This window comes from Argopecten irradians, chromosome 16, assembly GCF_041381155.1.
Source record: "Argopecten irradians isolate NY chromosome 16, Ai_NY, whole genome shotgun sequence".
Taxonomy (NCBI): domain Eukaryota; kingdom Metazoa; phylum Mollusca; class Bivalvia; order Pectinida; family Pectinidae; genus Argopecten; species Argopecten irradians.
The window spans coordinates 8040531-8061132 of NC_091149.1; the positions used below are offsets into that span (position 1 = coordinate 8040531).

Here is a 20602-nt window from a genome sequence, read left to right on the forward strand (position 1 = left end):
TGGATTACCTCCCTTTTTTATGAGATGTGTGATTTTGTGAACTCTAAGGTTTATTCTTTTCCTTAAATTACTCCCATTGATAGGTTCTTTAACTATTTAGTTTGGGTTTTTTCCATTACTATTTTTATTCTAGTTCGAGTTCGTCGATAGATAGATTCTTAAAAGTTAGTTTAGTTTTTTCCAATTCTATTTTGATTTCTAGTTCGAGTCGTGAACAGGATTGATAGCTTCTTAAAATTTTGTTGGTTTTTTCATTTACTATTTTTATTCTTGCGAGTTCGTAAAAGGATAGAATATAAGGTTTGGTTTTTTCCATTCATATTTTATTTTGTTCGTGTTCGTGAACTGGATACTTCAATTTCGATATTAGTGCATCTGCTTTTGGCAATTAATGTTTCAATTTTGTTAGGAACTTTTTGGGTTATTTTTTCCAAATTATTCTCCCTTGGATCAGTTTTAACGGCTACGGGTAGCAGCCTGTCTAGTGGTTGGGGGGTATGGAACGAAGCTGCGGTGAGACTTCGTTGATGTATATTTCCGGAAATATTTTAATCCGAGACTTTGGCGGTATTTGTATGTGCACAGAGATCGCGGGGACTGCGCGAGGAATTTCACTTGAGAGGTGAGGGTTGTGTTTTTGAAACTATGTAATTGTTTATATTTTTGTCGCCCATCCTTTCCCTAATTTGCTGTTATCGTATGTATGGAAATGCATCAACTGTTCTGTGTGTGTTTATTTTTCGCGTCTGTTAGATATTTTTCTATTTTATTGTTGTGGTGAATCTGTGATAAATGTGCAACTTGGCATTGTCTCGCTTTTAGACGGGTTTCGTAGTAAGGTAAAAGTCTTCACTCTTGTGTTGAGGAGCCACGTTGGTAGGCTGGTAAAGTGTGGGAGACTCCTGTGTTGAATTCGGGGTAACCGTTAAGGAGTTATTTTGGAATCTTCGCTTGGAGACGGTGTTGTGTTATGGAGGTTATGCTATCGATAATCGACCGGTGTGTATGGCCACGTGCTCGGTCTTTCATTGTTGGAGTAGTGTTAATTCTGTAAGCGAAAACGTGAGATTAGTAGCAGCAAACATTTTCCAGTACTTCCCATGAGCAGCGGGTTATTTTCATTGTTGTAACATTTACAACATGTTAAATTTTAATAAACTTGTTAAATGAATTTGATGTGTCCATTGTCCATACTCAACTAGTACCTTGAATATTGTAGCGAGACAATAGAATCTGCAAGCTTAGCGCAGTGACAAATTAATTGTTACATCTTACTCTTCGCTAAGGACTCGGGTCGTAGCGAAAACAAGTCGTTACACTAACTCATGCCTTAAGGATAAAACTGTTATTATATTTCCTGGCTAATATTTTCAGAAGTCACCATTTGAGGTAATTTGACTCGATGTTTTATGTCAATCTACACGTATTCGATTCAATAAAGCGCCCCTCCTCCTTTTGAGGGCCTGAATTTTAATTGCATGAGCATAAATAAAGACAAAAACTACACAAAAATGTATAGGTTTACAATATTTCGTCTTATTTAAGCACTTTTGTATTTTTATTTTTTAAATGCCCTGGCCTTTTACAATATATGGCGTCAAATACATTCCATTAGTATCAAATGTATTGAAGAAACTTGCTTTCACATGACTACTTCCTGTACGTTGAAGGTAAGTGATATCCAAACTTTTATAAAGTCAAAAAGCGTTCGAAAAAAAAATTAGTTCAAAATTAGACATAAGTGGAACCAAAGGTGGCCTAATATTATGTCTTAAGCAGTCACTGATTTTCTTACTTAATAATTTCGGGGGGCCTGTACCTAGATTTCAATTGGGAAAACATTACATTGTATTTTTCTTGAAATATGTATATTTTAGAGAGTTTTTCTTTATTTGAAAAAATATTTACATAAAATTGGGACAATACAGCGAAATTTCTCTACTGGAAGCAGCCTTTATTGAAACAAAAGATCCCAGAGTGATCTTGGTGCCCAGCAAACATTGATCTATATCTGATAAATGTCAGATAGTTCTTTTTCCTCTACTTTTCAAGCTTCAACTATAAAAATCCAAGATGTCTGCCTGGTGGCCATCTTGTTGCCCCAAAATGCAATATGCACAACTAGGGCCCTAGGGGAACCTACATAAGAAATTTGAGAATGATCCCTTCAATACATTCTGAGAAATAGTGATAACAAACTTTAACTACCAAAATCCAAGATGGCTGCCTGGTGGCCATCTTGTTGACCAATCAGTCCCAAAATGTAATATGCACAACAAGGGCCTAAGGGGAACGTTAACCTACATATGAATTTGAGAATAATGCCTTCTGATGATGGTGAGCTAAAAACATCAAGGGCATAAAGGAACCCTTCCTAAATACAAATCTCTATATGTAGATCCATTGTTTAACACGGATATCTCTCTTCCTAAATACAAATCTCTATATGTAGATCCATTGTTTAACACGGATATCTCTCTTCCTATATACAAATCTCTATATGTAGATTCATTGTTTAACACGGATATCTCTCTTCCTATATACAAATCTCTATATGTAGACCCATTGTTTAACACGGATATCTCTCTTCCTAAATACAAATCTCTATATGTAGATCCATTGTTTAACAACGGATATCTCTCTTCTCTAAATACAAATCTCTATTTGTAGACCCATTGTTTACAAGGATATCTCTCTTCCTTTATACAAATCTCTATATGTAGACCCATTGTTTAACAAGGATATCTCTCTTCCTAAATATACAAATTTCTATATGTATACCCATTGTTTAAGAAGGATATCTCTTCCTAAATAACAAATCTCTGTATGTATACTCATTGTCAAACAAGGATATCTCTCTTCCTCAATATACAAATCTCTATATGTATACCCATTGTTTTTAAGAAGGATATCTCTCTTCCTATATACAATCTCTATATGTAGACTCATCTGTTTAACAAGATATCCCTTCTCTAAATACAAATCTCTTATGTATACCAATTGTTTAACAAGGATAATATCTTTTCCTATATAACAAAATCTCTATATGTATAACACCATTGTTTAAGAAGGAAATCTCTCTTCCTAAAATCTACAAATCTCTATATGTATGCTCATTATTGCCAAACCAAGGACTTCTCTCTTCCTATATACAAATCTCTATTATGTATACTCCATTGTTTAAGAAGGATATCTCTTCCTAAATATCTTCTCGGTATGTAACGCCTGTCAAACAAGGAGATCTCTCTTCCTAATACAAATCTCTATATGTATACCCATTGTTTAAGAAGGATATACTCTCTTCCTAATACAAATCACTATATGTAGAGCCATTGTTTAACAAGGATATCTCTCTTCCTAAAATACAAATCTCTATATGTATACCAATTGTTTAACAAGGATATATCTTTTCCTATATACAAATCTCTATATGTATACCCATTGTTTAAGAAGGATATCTCTTCCTAAATACAAATCTCTATATGTATACTCATTGTCAAACAAGGATATCTCTCTTCCTATATACAAATCTCTATAATGTATAGCTCCCATTGTTTAAGAAGGATATCTCTCTCCTTAATACAAATCTCTATATGTAGACCCATTGTCAACAAGGATATCTCTCTCCTATATCAAATCTCTAATGTATATCCATTGTTTAGAAGAAATCTCCTTAATACAAATCTCTATATGTAGATCCATTGTTTCAAACAAGGATATCTCTCTCCTTAATACAAATCTCTATATGTAGACCCATTGTTTAACAAGGATATCTCTCTTCCTTTATACAAATCTCTATATGTAGACCCATTGTTTAACAAGGATATCTCTCTTCCTAAATACAAATCTCTGCATGTATAACCCATTGTTTAACACAGATATATCTCTCTTCCTAAATACAACTATCTAAATGTAGATCCATTGTTTAACACAGATATCTCTTCCTAAAGACAAATCTCTATACGTATATTTATCCACTGTTAACTTTCCAGGAAATCCAATACACAGTCTGATTATAAGGATATTTCGGGAGTGATTTCCGAGACAGTGATAAATGGCTACACCACACGATTATGTCCATATACATCAACTTTACCACCCACCATTACCCCACGACTCCCGAACACAAGATGAATGACGAGACTTCATATCCTCCCTCCCCCCCACCATAGTACAACTACAACACATTGGATGAAAACAAATTATCAATTTCCCTGCGAATCAATGAACGACAAGCTATGTCATGCATATAAATTGATTACTCTGGCGAGGGTTTTTTTTCACAATCGATTCAGACAAATTTAATTGAACAGCCAAACCCACACTTCACACCCCCCTGGCAATATATAGACTATTACAGGTCAAAGATACAGGACAGATATAAAACTACCGGTCAGTTAGAATGGTCAGACACAGGTAACTAGGAAATGGTCAGTAGGATGGTCAGATACAGGTAGCTAGGAAATGGTCAGTAGGATGATCAGATACAGGTAGCCAGGAAATGGTCAGTAGGATGGTCAGATACAGGTAACTAGGAAATGGTCAGTAGGATGGTCAGATACACGTAGCCAGGAAATGGTCAGTAGGATGGTCAGATACAGAGAGCTAGGAAATGGTCAGTAGGATGGTCAAATACAGAGAGCTAGGAAATGGTCAGTAGAATGGTCAAATACAGGTAGCCAGGAAATGGTCAGTAGGATGATCAGATACAGGTAGCCAGGAAATGGTCAGTAGGATGGACAGATACACGTAGCCAGGAAATGGTCAGTAGGATGGTCAAATACAGTTAGCTAGGAAATGGTCAGTAGGATGGTCAAATACAGTTAGCTAGGAAATGGTCAGTAGGATGGTTAGATACACGTAGCCAAGAAATGGTCAGTAGGATGGTCAGATACAGGTAGCCAGGAAATGGTCAGTAGGATGGACAGATACACGTAGCCAGGAAATGGTCAGTAGGATGGTCAAATACAGTTAGCTAGGAAATGGTCAGTAGGATGGTCAGATACAGGTAGCCAGGAAATGGTCAGTAGGACGGTCAAATACAGAGAGCTAGGAAATGGTCAGTAGGATGGTCAAAAACAGTTAGCTAGGAAATGGTCAGTAGGATGGTCAGATACAGGTAGCCAGGAAATGGTCAGTAGGATGGTCAGATACAGGTAGCCAGGAAATGGTCAGTAGGATGGTCAGATACAGGTAGCCAGGAAATGGTCAGTAGGATGGTCAGATACAGGTAGCCAGGAAATGGTCATTTAGGATGGTAATGAGGTACAAGTAGGCAGGAAGATGTCAGTTAGGATGGTTAAATTGTAACCACTCTTGTGATTACAAAGTGCCATTAATATCCACTTAACAGAAAGTATACTAAAGTTATTAAGAACAGAAATGTAGGAAGGTGAGCAGCCAGACAGGAGTTTGAAGAAATGTCAAGATAATCATTGTGTAAAAGATTCATTGAAAAAAAAATTCAAATTATCCCAATATTATTCAAAAGTGAATTTGAAGTGTTCTAGATGTGAACATTACGTGATGACTGATTCAGACGTCGCAATTAATTAAAAGTCTGACGACAGTAAATAAATGATTACCACAAACAAGTTTGATTGATGTGTTATGAAACAATGCTTTACACAGAAAAAGTTCAATTCATCATCAATCTGAAAAGTTCTGAAAGCTTTAGGAGCACGATTACCTCAACATGCTGTGGTAGGCCATATATACAGTTAAGATGTCTGAAATTCTAACATTATAAAAACCTTGTAATTCCTCTTTGAACCACTGCATGGCTAAGAGGTTCTTCCTTTAGTTGCTAAGAGTGTCAAACATATTGGTTCAAGTTTGTTACTGAATAAATTTTCTCCCCAAAGAACTTCAGACCAGATAAGTGTTTTTCCAAAAATACTACAAGGTACATTCTTGAGAGCAATAATAGAGCTGGATCATACAATTATTATTATAAATCATCTGTTGATTATAAAACATGTAAATAAAGAAATAAAATATTTTTTACCTTAATGAAATAAAACAAAATCTGTTGGCAAGCGTCAGTTACTGAAGCAGTGTCATTTCTGATACATAAACTTCTGGCCGTTTAAAAAGAGAGTTACCATTCCGCTGAAATTAGCACCCAGGGCCTTGAAATAGCAAAGGAGGGTGCTTATTTATTAATGAACCAAAATGTAAGCTGTGGGTGAAAAAATGTCAGTCATATTTCAAATCTTTCTGAACTCATGGTACATTTATCTGTTACAGTAAACATGCATATGTCTTTTATCCTTTGAGACACATTATAATGTTGTGATTCACATGTAAAAAGACTCGAAAGTTCATGTAATATGAGATACAATGCTGATGTTAGAGGCATCACATGTTGCATTGTAAAACATTGTTAAATCCATGGGATGGGGCGTTTATATACAACTTCAATTCTTCTCTAGAAAATAGAGGAGAGGTGCTTATAGGGAGAGGGGCACTAATTACAGCGAATACAGTAAAAATAATTCTACACAGCAAAACCAGGCAGTCCCCTGATATTCAAAATGTCAAAATCATAAAAGAGTCTTAGTACCTGCCATTAACAGTAGAATATCAGATGTCGGTGAAGTCAGTGAAAAGTCTCAAGTACTGCCAGTAAAACCAGAATCAGTCACACCATAGAATCATGTATCAGATGTCGGTGAATCAGTGAAAGAGTCTCAAGTACTGCCAGTAAAACCAGAATCAGTCACACCATAGAATCATGTATCAGATGTCGGTGAATCAGTGAAAGAGTCCTCAAGTACTTGCCAGTAAAACCAGAATCAGTCAACACACCATAGAATCATGTATCAGATGTCGGTGAATTACACTATTGTATATCGGAGTCTAAAACACACATGTCAGGATGAAAGCGACACGCCAAAGTGAACACACTAGGAGGTGTCAATATATGTAACAGGGATATCAAACACCAGGGTTTTAGTGTACATGTACATCGTGTTGACTTAGAGGTAACAAAGACAGGTGTATATGGTCAACCACACCATGGAAAGGAAGAATACACAGAATTTGTGTTCTTACATATTTGGCGACAGGCTTTTCAATTAGTTTAAAGTGAACAGTCCAGCAAGGATGGCTAAAGTCGGTAAAAATGGTGTAAATGTATCAAGTATAATTTCTTATGGAATATAAAATAAAACTTTCTCATCAAAATCATGTCTGTGTACGTAGAAATTAATTTAAAGTATAGGAATCCTAAAAACGTTCCGAACTTGTCCTCAGGCTGACTATCGTGTCCGTGGTTAACATTTCCACTCACTATCAGCCAAAGCATCGCTCTTTCTTTCACAATTCTTTCTTTCCTTTCAACATGGTCAGAACTGGGATAACGTTAAGCAGGACACCTTGACTGTTGTATCAAAATAATGTAAGCCAAACTGTTTTGGAAGGGGGGGGGGCCAATGTGAATGCATTTCCATGTAGACTGGTTTTCATTTTCTTTGCCCGACTATTGCCTAACTTTAACACCATTAAATCAGCATTATCCTTATTCTATATTACCAGCCTTGAAGGGGTCATGTCATTATCATAGATGTTGCCCGATGGTTTAGTTGGATGAGGCAAGAAGCCTGAGTACCTTGAGGAAAATATCAGTGACCAAAACCAGCGTGACATCAGTACCCGTGGTAATCGGCCTCATATGGGAAATCAAAACATTCCCACACACGGCCCGCGAGGTGGAGGGACTTTTTGCTGAATTAATTATGGAAGGAGACATCTTAACCACATCAGCCACACCACACCATAGATTAATTATAACCAATATTGGCTAATCAAGATATCGTGTATATAACTATAGATGTATCTGCATAATAAATAAGAATCATACCTTAAAGAAATGAAGGAGATGGAGAATGAAGGATGGGATGGAGGGAGAGTGAATGAGGAAGGGAGGGAAGAAAACTCTAGAGTGAAGGAGTGTGAAAGAGAACTAGTGAAGGATGGGATGGAGGGAGAGTGAATGAGGAAGGGAGGGAAGAAAACTCTAGAGTGAAGGAGTGTGAAAGAGAACGAGTGAAGGATGGGATGGAGGGAGAGTGAATGAGGAAGGGAGGGAAGAAAACTCTAGAGTGAAGGAGTGTGAAAGAGCAACTAGTGAAGGATGGGATGGAGGGAGAGTGAATGAGGATGGGAGGGGAAGAATACTCAGAGAGTGAAGGAGTGTGATAAGAGAACTAGTGAAGATGGGATGGAGGGAGAGTGTGGAGAAAGAGGGAGAAATCTCTAGAGTTGAAAGGAGTGTGAAAGAGAACGAGTGAAGGATGGATGGATGGTGAGCTGAATGAGGAAGGGAGGGTGAATGAGGGAGGAGTGTGAAAGGAACGAAGAAAACTGGAGGGAGAGGGTGAAGGGAGAAAAAGTGTGAGTGATGGAGTGTGAGGAAAGTGAAGGATGGGATCGGAGGGAGAGTGAATGAGGAAGGGAGGGAAGAAAACTCTAGAGTGAAGGAGTGTGAAAGAGAACTAGTGAAGGATGGGATGGAGGGAGAGTGAATGAGGAAGGGAGGGAAGAAAACTCTAGAGTGAAGGAGTGTGAAAGAGAACTAGTGAAGGATGGGATGGAGGGAGAGTGAATGAGGAAGGGAGGGAAGAAAACTCTAGAGTGAAGGCTATAGTGTGAAAGGGAAGTGAGTAACGAGGGTGAAGGATGGGATCGGAGGGAGAGTGACAATGAGGAAGGGAGGGAAGAAAACTCAGAGTGGAAGAGTGTGAAAGATGATCGAGTGAAGGATGGGATGGAGGGAGAGTGAATGAGGTAGGGAGGGAAGAAAACTCTAGAGGAAGGAGTGTGAAAGACGAACGAGTGAAGGATGGGATGGCAGGAGTGTGAATGAGGAAGGGAAGGGAAGAAAACTCTAGAGTGAAGGAGTGTGAAAGAGAACTAGTGAAGGATGGGATGGAGGGAGAGTGAATGAGGAAGGGAGGGAAGAAAACTCTAGAGTGAAGGAGTGTGAAAGAGAACTAGTGAAGGATGGGATGGAGGGAGAGTGAATGAGGAAGGGAGGGAAGAAAACTCTAGAGTGAAGGAGTGTGAAAGAGAACTAGTGAAGGATGGGATGGAGGGAGAGTGAATGAGGAAGGGAGGGAAGAAAACTCTAGAGTGAAGGAGTGTGAAAGAGAAAGAGTGAAGGATGGGATGGAGGGAGAGTGAATGAGGAAGGGAGGGAAGAAAACTCTAGAGTGAAGGAGTGTGAAAGAGAACTAGTGAAGGATGGGATGGAGGGAGAGTGAATGAGGAAGGGAGGGAAGAAAACTCTAGAGTGAAGGAGTGTGAAAGAGAACGAGTGAAGGATGGGATGGAGGGGAGAGTGAATGAGAAAGGAGGGAAGAAAACTCTAGAGTGAAGGAGTGTGAAAGAGAACGAGTGAAGGATGGGATGGAGGGAGAGTGAATGAGTGAGAAGTGAATGAGGAGGGAGGAGGAAAAACTCTGAGTGAGGTGGATGTGTGAAGGGAGAGGAAAAATCAGAGTGAAGGAGTGTGAAAGAGAACGAGTGAAGGATGGATGGAGGGAGAGTGAATGAGGAAGGGAGGGAAGAAAACTCAGAGTGAAGGAGTGTGAAAGAGAAACTAGTGAAGAATGCCCGTTTTTTGTCTATGACTTCATAACCTAAAAATATATTGAGAATAATGCTTATAATTTAATTCCGATCACTCAATCAGGTACTAATTAGGCATAAATTTCCGTAAATTTACTTACTTTTACAATAAAACAAATTGAGTTGTGGCTGGCAAATGATTATGTTGTAGATCCAATAACTGAGTCGTGGTCCAATGACTGTACCGCTTTTAAAAATTCCACCGGCGGAAACATTGTCGCCTATTTATGACGTTTCTTACTGTAGATCTGTGACTTACTAATGATTTTCTGCCAATGGAAAGAATAACCCCACAATGTTCTAGCCAATAGAATTGTGGTGTTGTAACATATGAAATTAAAATTAATTTATGAAATTTATCTATATCAGCTACCAGATTATGAACGGCAGGTCATCCCAAATAATAATATGTTATTGTAATTAAACAAAAATATGTGTGTGCTTTTAGTATTATTTTGAGGCCACATCCATGAACGAGGAATAAACTGTTCACTGAGCATAACGAGGGTGAAGCCACACCTGTAGACCCAGCTTAGATCAGGTCTCATTTCACAATTACTACAGTTCTATTTATTATAATACGGAGACTGTTTTTATGAGGAATGTCATATTTAGCTGGATTTTCATTGTTTTTTCCACCTTCTTCTTACAAAGAAAACTGCTAACTATGTGAACCTGGGGTTTTCTTATCTTACAAATTCTCAGCATTCTGGAATGCACATGGCCTTGGTTGTAGTTACTGTGGTTTTCATTAAGTTTTCTTTTAATAGATTTTTGAAATATAAATTAATAGGTGGTTGGGGTTTTTTTCCACTAAACTCTATACCCTCGGTGGCCAGCAATATTGTATTTCCTGACTCAAAAAATTCTGCGCTCGTTGTATATATCAGGAGAATCATAGATCAGCTGTTTTTGTCCGGTACACACGCTCTTTTAACGAGAACCCTGCAAGTTAAAAATATGGGCTTCTATACACATTGGAAAACAGCATGGAAGCAGCATGTTTTATACACTGAAAGTATGCTGCCAGTACACTGAAGGGTAATCAAGCCAGCATGTTTTAAACACTGAAAGTATGCTGCCAGTACACTGAAGGGTAATCAAGCCAGCATGTTTTAAACACTGAAAGTATGCTGCCAGTACACTGAAGGGTAATCAAGCCAGCATGTTTTATACACTGAAAGTATGCTGCCAGTACACTGAAGGGTAATCAAGCCAGCATGTTTTATACACTGAAAGTATGCTGCCAGTACACTGAAGGGTAATCAAGCCAGCATGTTTTAAACACTGAAAGTATGCAGCCAGTGCACTGAAGGGTAATCAAGCCAGCATGTTGAAACGCATCTCAGCACACATGGAACACAAGAACAAGCCGCATATCCCAAACGATGTTGACAATGTGAAGCTTTCTTTGGGACCATTCCACACGATTATTAGTAAATTATGATGAAATCTGAGTAGGCTACAGTTCAGTCTCAGACAATGTTTTTCATTTCAGTAATATCTATCACAACATGAATATGTGGATTACACTTTATTTACACCCAATTCTTTGCCGTCCCAACAAAAAAACATTTGAGAACCCCCCCATACCTTCCTTTTGCAGATTTGTACCAGTTGTACAAATTAGATACAGCATCACCAAATAGAACATATTAGAATTTATCCATGATAACACCATCCATATAAAATATACACTTCGAATATAACTTGCTGAAGCCAAGTATTTTCTGTGTTAACAATAAAATGCATATAAAAGTAATACCTAAATAGTTATACATTGAAATAAATAATCTATGCATCGATATAAATACTCCTGTAACAAATCAAACAATTTGATAACAAATGAAAAACTTTGGGTCTGTCATAATGGACACAAGTGGAATGCTTTCGGAAAGGAACCACTTGTGTGTGTGTTTGTACCAGTTCGGTTCAACTGGTTCTTTGCTTTCCCTTTGAGATACAGCAGATTCGTATCAATTATGTTTCTTTACAGTTGAAGAACTTAGCAGTTATATAATTTGTCAAAAGAACCTGGCTCAACTGCCTAAATGTGATAAACACTGAAACTTCAGGCCACACTGTACACTGTGTCATATACAATATATAGCAACAAGCCATTTTAAACTGAAGTTTTGTCATAATCAAGACGTGATTGAGTGTTGCCCCTTATGGTGCCGCTTCGGATTTACCTTTTAATTAAGACATGTGATTATCGTCTCAATCATTAAGACTGAACTCCACGACCATTATTATTACTTTTGGCTAGCTGATGTTCCGCACTTTTTAAAATGCCGACCATCAAAACATTCCATGTCAACGTCAATCAAATTAGTGTTAAGATTATCGCACGCTTTGTTTGTTGGGTTGACCTTGTGGTCGCAGGGTCACGATCCCATCACTTTTACTGACGTTACATTATAATAATAACTATATCATACCGTAGGACTATTGACACAGGACAAAGGTCAGATAATTAATTACAATTCTTATGTCTCAAATAAAATTATTGTAATTAATATATATTTGCATAAATTTCACCAATATACTGATTTACATGAAGTTCCAGTAGGGAAGACTGATGTAACTAGATCCAGCATCCAGGAAGTCAACTTATATATATCCTTCCCCACCACAACAAGCATTTTGAAACAAAGGGACATAACTCTAAAAGGGGTGGTAACTCTCATAAAACACACAAATTACACACATCTTTATGTACTGTAAAAGTATTATCGCAATCAATTTTCATTGAAATCCCTCCATTTCAATTTAGGAGTAGCCATTTAATTGTTTTGTAAAAAAGGGGCATAACTCTAAATATAAATAGTACCAAAGTTTCGCTATGTAATTTTAAATGCTACAAAAATTTATGTAAACTAGGTTTAGCTTATATTGTACAATTTGGAATAAATATTTAGACAGGAAGTATAGTACTATTTCACGCTAGGTGGTGTCGTAGTCGAAAGCGCATTTCCGGTTCGGAAGGTAAACTCAATACGCTGTAAGGCTATATAGCCTTAAGCGTAAAAACAGGTGGAGGTATTTTTGTCCGATAAAGATTACGCATATTTACATGGTATAAAGACTATTTCTACCAAATTTCATTAAAATTCCTTCAGTAGTTTAGGAGGAGTAGTCGGTCGGTCATTACGTCTACAGACAACTGAATCTAGTATACCCCTCCCCTAACTTTGTTGTCGGGATATTTAGTTATTCATGATCTTATGCTAGCTAATTATGCTTACCTCATAGAAACAGTCAGTCACTAGTAATGCCAGTCAAAGCACATAATAGTATGCTATAAGACTAATTAGAATCTAACATGTCATTTCAATACTACACTCATTTCAAGAATATTACAAATTATAATCCTTAAGAAGTCATGTTACATATAGTTTTCCTCCATTTTTCACATCATTTCTCTTATCTAATTAAGATTGGTAGAAATTAACATTCATCAAACTAAGTAAATATCCCTTTTATCATTCACGTCTATTCTCTGAATACTTAAAATCCACGTTGTCTCCACTTACAAGCCAGCTGTAATCAAAACAATTTTTTAACATTCCAGCTGCCAATATTTCACACATTGATAAACAATATTTGATAATTCCCAAACCTGCCTTTGTCCCAAGATTCCTGAGTTTCCATTAAACATTTACCTGTGATGACAGACGTCCGGTCATCCCTTACATTACCTGCCTATTAAATCCCAATCTCAGGTTTTTTTACCTATGTGAAGCTATTTAGATACAATTAACACCTACGGTAAAGACCCTGGCCTCCTCCAATCATCACATGACTTTTGTTTTATTAACAGCTAGTAATACCAAGACACAAGCCATAGGTAGAGCATCTCGTTTAACGAGGAAAGCTCGATTTGTCATTCATGTGCCTCGACCATAAACCTGTCTACTGTGCCTCGGCCACCTCTCTCCGGGACTCACCAACACGCATCCTTATGTTGGTCCCGGCTAGCCCCGGGCAATCTCACGAAACAACTGTCCAGCTTGTTTGGCCAGGAAACAATAGCCCCGAGGCGATGTCGATGACCAGAGGTCAAGCGATGTGCCCTTGAATGACTGACCAGGCATGCGAGTAATGTGTATAACCATTTTATTACACCTGGAATACACAGGTATATAGCACACCCACTCGGCTTTTACCAAGAAGGGCACACCTTTCTCTCACCTGTCTAAATGCTCGTTATCTAATTAACCCTTGATAAAAACTTGTTATTTCATCAACCATCGTTAAAAACTTGTTATCTCATTATCTATCGATTTTATCTACAACTAAATTATCATTTTACAGTTATTCATTTAATTCAGTACTGTACATAAAACTAATTTGGAACACAACGTAGAAAACCATACAAGCTATTGTGGCATTCTGTCGAATTGTGAAAAAATTAAATTGATGAAAAGTGGAACAGATTCCAAGTTCCACATGAAAATTGCTGAAATCAGCTAGACAAGTTGATCCGGTCCGCACATCAAACACAGTTATTTATAAGACTGTGGCTAATTTCCAGGGGTTTTCAATGAGGTTCAGGAACAAATTCCCCCCCCCTGAATTTTTTCCAATGAAATTATCCATCCATAATCACCAAGTTTTTGCCAAGCCTTTATAGGGTCTGGTAGAAGGACCCATTCCCTAATTGAAAAATAGCACCATATTTTCCCAAATTCAGTCAGTATTTTCCCAATCACTGTGAAATTAACTTTAAACTGCAAATGATATCTTATATCAACGACAGCAGTGAGATTAATATCTTGTAGAAGCCGATGAATATTAAAATATCATTGGCGCCTTCTTCGGATTTTTTTCAATTATTTCCCCACTTTCATATTATTTTAACAAAATTGTGAAGAAAATTTCATAAAAATGATGTTGATGATATTTTCCAAATTTTTGAAAAAGGCCAGTAATATTTCATCAATTTATGCTTAGGGTCCATTTCCCAAAATAGCTGGCAAAAACCCTGGATCATGTTTGGGATTTAAAGTATACAGGTAAAATGGTGACATCATATCTAACAACGTCTTAAGATTAGTCTGAATGAGTACGGAGAATAGGGGCCGCGGTGGCCGAGTGGTTAAGACATACCGACATATTACCACATGCCCTCCACCACGGGGTTGCGAGATCAAATCCCCTGTGGGGCAGTTGCCAGGTACTGGCTGCTGGTCGGTGGTTTTTCTCCGGGTACTCCGGCTTTCCTCCACCAACAAACCTGGCACATCCTTAAATGACCCTGGCTGTTAACAGGACGTTAAACTAATCAAACCAAAAGAGTACAGTGAAATGATTTTGAATATAATACCTTATGATATCTTTGGTTTATGAACGAAAATTTGATCCCAGCCTCATTTAGAAATGCAGATGTTCTATTTGGTAGTCGTAATGTGATATTATTTTACTAGCATAGAACTTTGTGCAGTAACTCCGACTAATTTGATCGAAGAAATTTACTGCTCCAGACTTCTCACCATAACTCAAGTAGACTTGAAACAAATGCTTGTAAAGTCCAAATGAAGCATAGTCTGAATCCCTTTGGCACCCTCCACCCCCACCTCACCTACATAATATTATCCCTGGGGTGTTCATGATCAGATTCCAACATAAATCTGTTTAGGGCAAATGCCGATATAGACGACTTCCGATGCTACAAGTCTAAGCTAATTATAGCCAGTGCCTGTTTTGATCAATGGGATAGGCCAATCACTTAAAATAATTAGTTAAATATATGCATAGTTCGTCAGATGGCGGAATACATTCACAGAGAGTGACATAAAAGATAAATTTACGATAGACAATAAATACTATGACAGCGTGTCAATCAAAGGCTTGACTTTGTGGTTAAACATGTTCTGACTATTGAGGAGTCCATACAAAGGTCTCCCCGCCCCACAAGGTAACATTAACGAATATCATAAAGTCGTTAACGCCAGTCAGTTAATTAGAGAGCACCCATCATTTAAACAACGTTATCATCACAATTCTCTCTCAATCTTCACAGTTTCCTATCCCATATTTCATTTGGTCAAAATTCTCCGCTATAGGAGGCGATATCGCTATTAACCTCAGCCCTAAGGGGATGACTGATCGAACATTCTAAATCTACAACGTCATGACAATAAATCAATGACGTCACAATACTATTAAATTGTGTCTCAGGGTAATTCTAGGTATTTCTTATTTTTGCTTATTATTTATAAGATTTGTTCCCTACCAACAAAACATTTCAATAGAGGATCTTTATGAGTGGCTATGTAATATGAAACTCATTAATCAAGTTTCATAATTTGATATGCCACCAGTCTATAGGTATATTAGGTAGCCACAAATGTAAGTTTCTATTTATTGCATAACTTGTATTTATGGAAATATAAACAAAAACTTTTTAAACAAAAACTTTTTAAATTTTTTTCTATTTTTGATATTTCTATGACATCCCTATCTACTGAAATAATTCAAGTCATTTTTCCAGTAATTTCATTAAAATTTGTATAATGAGACAAATATCTATGACATCCCTATCTACTGAAATAATTCAAGTCATTTTTCCAGTAATTTCATTAAAATTTGTATAATGAGACAAATAAAGGAATGATTTTATAGCAAAATAATGACACGGACAAGATACTTATATCAATGTAGTTTCTGGAATTAACTCTTCAATGAACTTGTCTTTAAGAATCATTTTAACTTACATCATTTGATTTCATGACCAGACTATAAATTTGTTGATCTTAATCTGTATTAGATATAGGTATCAATATTTGAAAGCAAAATATACCGTATTTTCCCTAATGAGGGCGCCGGGCGCGGGTAAATGGCCTAGGAGGGCGCCGTTATTTGAGACCATTTTTAGATGTTTTTTTCTGAAACAGACTATAGTCATCTTGCTTTTAGTTTCGTATTTTTCTGAAACTTACAATAGCCAAATTACGTTTTGAAGTCAAGTAAGTATTGAAATTACATAATTATGAAGAAATGTTTGCACCAGAAGTATTAAACATTGGTTAAATATGTATGTTTCACGGAATTTTGGCATTTTATGCTAGCCTGTTTGTTTACCATGCGTACACAAAATGGCGGACGGTGCTTTCGATCGCTACTTTCGTTTTGTGGCAGATGGGAAATACCCACAAGAGCACACAATTAAATGCTTAAAAATGATAACATGCCTGTTATTTAGGAATCTTTATAATAGATATACAGTAAGTATTCATAAAACCTGTATAGACATCGCTAAAATGTTGTTGCCAGTTAGTCTTCATCCATACACGTGTGTGGGGCATTCAAGTGACACGTTTTGTTTTGAACATGGAATTCTCGCTGTTTCTATGTGTAAACACTTGGCAAAGATGTCCTAAGTTACCCAGTGCAATACATTTATAGCTGATTGGATATCTGTTAAGCATCAGATTGATGTGAAACAGTATTTTATTAGCGTCTGCAAAGACAAATCGTCACAATCTGGCACAAAAATTGTATGAAATTAGCTGATTTTTTTCAGCAAAAAACGTGGGGGCGCCCTTATTAGAGGAGGCGCTCTTAATAGGGAAAATACGGTAGATGGCATTTTCTCAAATAGATGTTACACTCGTAAAAACATGATGTCACAATCATTCAACACCTACCTGCATGGACAGATAGCTGTAATGTGTAAATACAGAATAATTTTATAGAAAGAATCTTGATAACCTGTAAATAAGGTGCAGGATTAAGTAATATTAAAATTACAAAGGGAGATAACTCTTGCATGGTATTTTACTCAATATCTCCAAAGTCTGTATTAAATAGTGTTATCAAAAATACAGGAACATTTTGCTGTAGGGTATTATTAGGATATTGTTTAAAAATAGTCTTCTCAAGAAACTCATAGAATACAATTATTACATGACCCTAGCTTCTCATAGGACGTTAAATTAATAAAACCACTTTACAACATTTTTTTACAAATGATGCATTAATACAATCAGGATTCCTTTTATTTTAAAGTCAAGAATCCCGAAATTAAATATTTCGAATAGTTTAAATATGTTTAATAACTCGCCAATGCAGTGTATCATAACAGCTAGGACTATTTGAGAACTCTGGCAGCGTTTATAAAGACCTAAAAGCTTTACAGAATATCATGTGAGTACATTTCTGTCAATTCAGCTTCCTGACATTCTACAGACTCCAATCATTTCCCCTAAAATAATGCCCATAGCCATAACAATTACCGTAATCGCTGTAATTATAGCGCCCCTCTCCTTATAAGCTTCCTCCCCCTTTCTTGAAAAGAGTTGAAGTTGTATAAAGGCCCCTATCCCATGGATCTAATGATGTCTAATAACATGTGATACCTAATATCAGCAATGTATCTCATACAATGATAATAATGCATCTCAAAGGATAAAGCATGCATGTTTACTGTAAAAGATTAATGTACCACGAGTACTAAAAAATTTATAATATGGCTGAATGTTCTTGTCAATGATATACATTTTCGTTCATTAATAAGTGCCCCCCTTGTTAAAATTATTTGACTATGGCGAATATTGGTATAACACATGCAATCCTATGTAAAGGCAGAAATTTATGTCAGTTGTAATGGAATGCTCTTGAAATTCTCGCTTTTCTCGAATTCCTTAAAATGATTGTCAATATATAATAAAACACTTTAAATCCCATGTTAATGTGGATATCAATGTCAGTTGCGTTACAACATAAGGGCCTCGGTGGCCGAGTGGTTAAGTTGTCTTGACATATTACCACAAGCCCTCCACCTCTGGGTCGAGAGTTCGAATCCCATGAGACTGCTGGTTGGTGGTTTTTCTCTGGGTACTCCAGCTTTCTTCCACAAACAAACCTGGCACGTTCTTGTATTAATTATTACATGACCCTAGCTGTTCATAGGACGTTAAATTAATAAAACCACTTTACAACATTCGCCGAAACATATGAACTCTACATCAATATATATATTTTTTAACCAGTATATGGGTCGGTAATACCGGTGCAATCCAGCTGTAACTAGTGTAATTTGCTGGGCAATCCTCTGTACTAGCCGCATCCTTTGGTGATAATTAAAATGTCAATGAGCTTTATCAGCTGACAAATAGCGTGTTGTTTTGAAAAAATTCCTCAGTTTAGTTTATAATAAACACCCGTTTGTTATATATCAAAGTTTGTCTATCAAATCATACTATAAATATCAATCTAGAAATCACTAAGTCATGCTCACAGACATTAACATGACATTTAACTTGTTTATAATACTACACAGGTGAAATCCCATGTTATAAACAATTTTCAAATCTGAATGAAATATTCACAAGCAAAATCAGCATGACAAAATTTTATGAAATTCTGTTCTCTCACCAATTCAAAATCTTGATTTAAAAAAACCACAATTAAGTCACATGGCAAGAAATCTTTTGAAAACTGAACTTTTTTTCTAATCTGCATGCTTTTATGTCTCGTTCAACGAGACGCTTGTTACGCACATGTCTGTCGTAGTTAACAAGACTCTGGTTGACCGAGACTAATCATGAATGGCAATTGTTGTAAGGAAGCATGGTTTCTCAAACACAGAGTTGAAAAACAAAAATAAAGAAGGAAAAAATCGGGACCGCAAAATTTTATGCAAATAACCGAAATATTCAAATAACCGTTATTCGATTATGTGGAGTCCTCTGTATATTAAAAACAGCGTCCTTAAGCCATCCAGCTCCAGCATACCAAAAGGGGGAGAGGGTTTCAGCCCAACATTTTTTACAATTAATAATCATCAAAAAACCAGAGAGTTACTTAATGTTTTCAACATAAGAAATGATTACTAGGAAAAAATGATCAGAATCACAATTTTGGTAATTTAAAGAAGAGAGTTGAAGGTTCAAAGGAATACTACATGTTTTGGCAACTTTCACATATATATAGAGGATATTTCTTGTTTCTTGATGAATACCAATTAGATTACATCGAGTGAGGTGGAAACTTTGATCATTCATGAGTGTGAAGCAAAAATGAAAAACATTAAAATTTCCAACTAAATATAAAACTAAATTCAAAACTAAATACAAAATTAAATATTACTGATATGCATCAAGAAACAAGGAATATTCTATTTATTACATTTTTTTCTCACTTTCTTATTACAGAAGACCATCACTACTAGTTCTGCCAAAGGTGATTCTGCCATTGTATTTAAAAGAGTTAATTGCCCTTGCGAATTTTTTGTTGTGTTTTTGTGAGCATAAAATCATTCGCACACAACCTAATGACAGAACAACCAAAAATATATTTTAATTCGCTGTAAATTAATGCTGCAATCTTATTGGTCAAAAGTGAGTGTAAATATCAAATTTTTTCACAATAAAACCTTATAATCAACTGCGAAAAATGTAATAAATACTGTAATCATTGAAGCTATACTTACAGATATGAGGAGAAGGCAGCCGGTGATATTTAAGGATATTGCATGTGATGACAAAAAGGCACATATTATCTGGGTAAAGCTACATAATCACAATCTGCATCCATTGATCCTTCGCGTCTGGAAATAGAAAATAACCATAGGTCAAGTCATCAGAAATCAAGGTCATGAGAGGTCAAGATAATCAGAGGTCAAGAATGATCAACATAGGTTATCAAATAACAACCATCAGAATGGGTCCTACCCTCGAAAAGTTGACCCTTTGAATTTCCACATACCCCTAAATACCACTTTTCATTGTAATCAGATTATTTTTTAAATTTTGAACCCTTTAGGTGCATACTGTAAGATGACCTGTCATCAAAGTCTCATAAAAATAAGACAATAGTATCCAGCTGTGTTTCCAAAAAAAAACCTGACTATAACAATCTTCATTGAAATCAGACAATTTTGACACTTTTTGAAGGTCATAGTTGCCATCTTAGATTTCTTGGAAATAATTTAAACCCTATCATTATTGTACATCTTGATATG

General features: G+C 36.5%; 1 protein-coding gene across 2 annotated transcripts in view; it reads right to left on the minus strand.

Moving 5' to 3' along the window:
• Positions 1–20240, minus strand: part of LOC138310926 (uncharacterized) — a 37592-nt gene extending 17352 nt beyond the window's left edge. For both annotated transcript variants that reach the window (XM_069252255.1, XM_069252251.1), the window contains exon 1: positions 20072–20240. The gene's annotated coding sequence lies outside the window, so the exon portion shown is untranslated. The remainder of the gene's footprint in view (positions 1–20071) is intronic.
• Between the last annotated feature and the right edge of the window lie 362 nt (positions 20241–20602).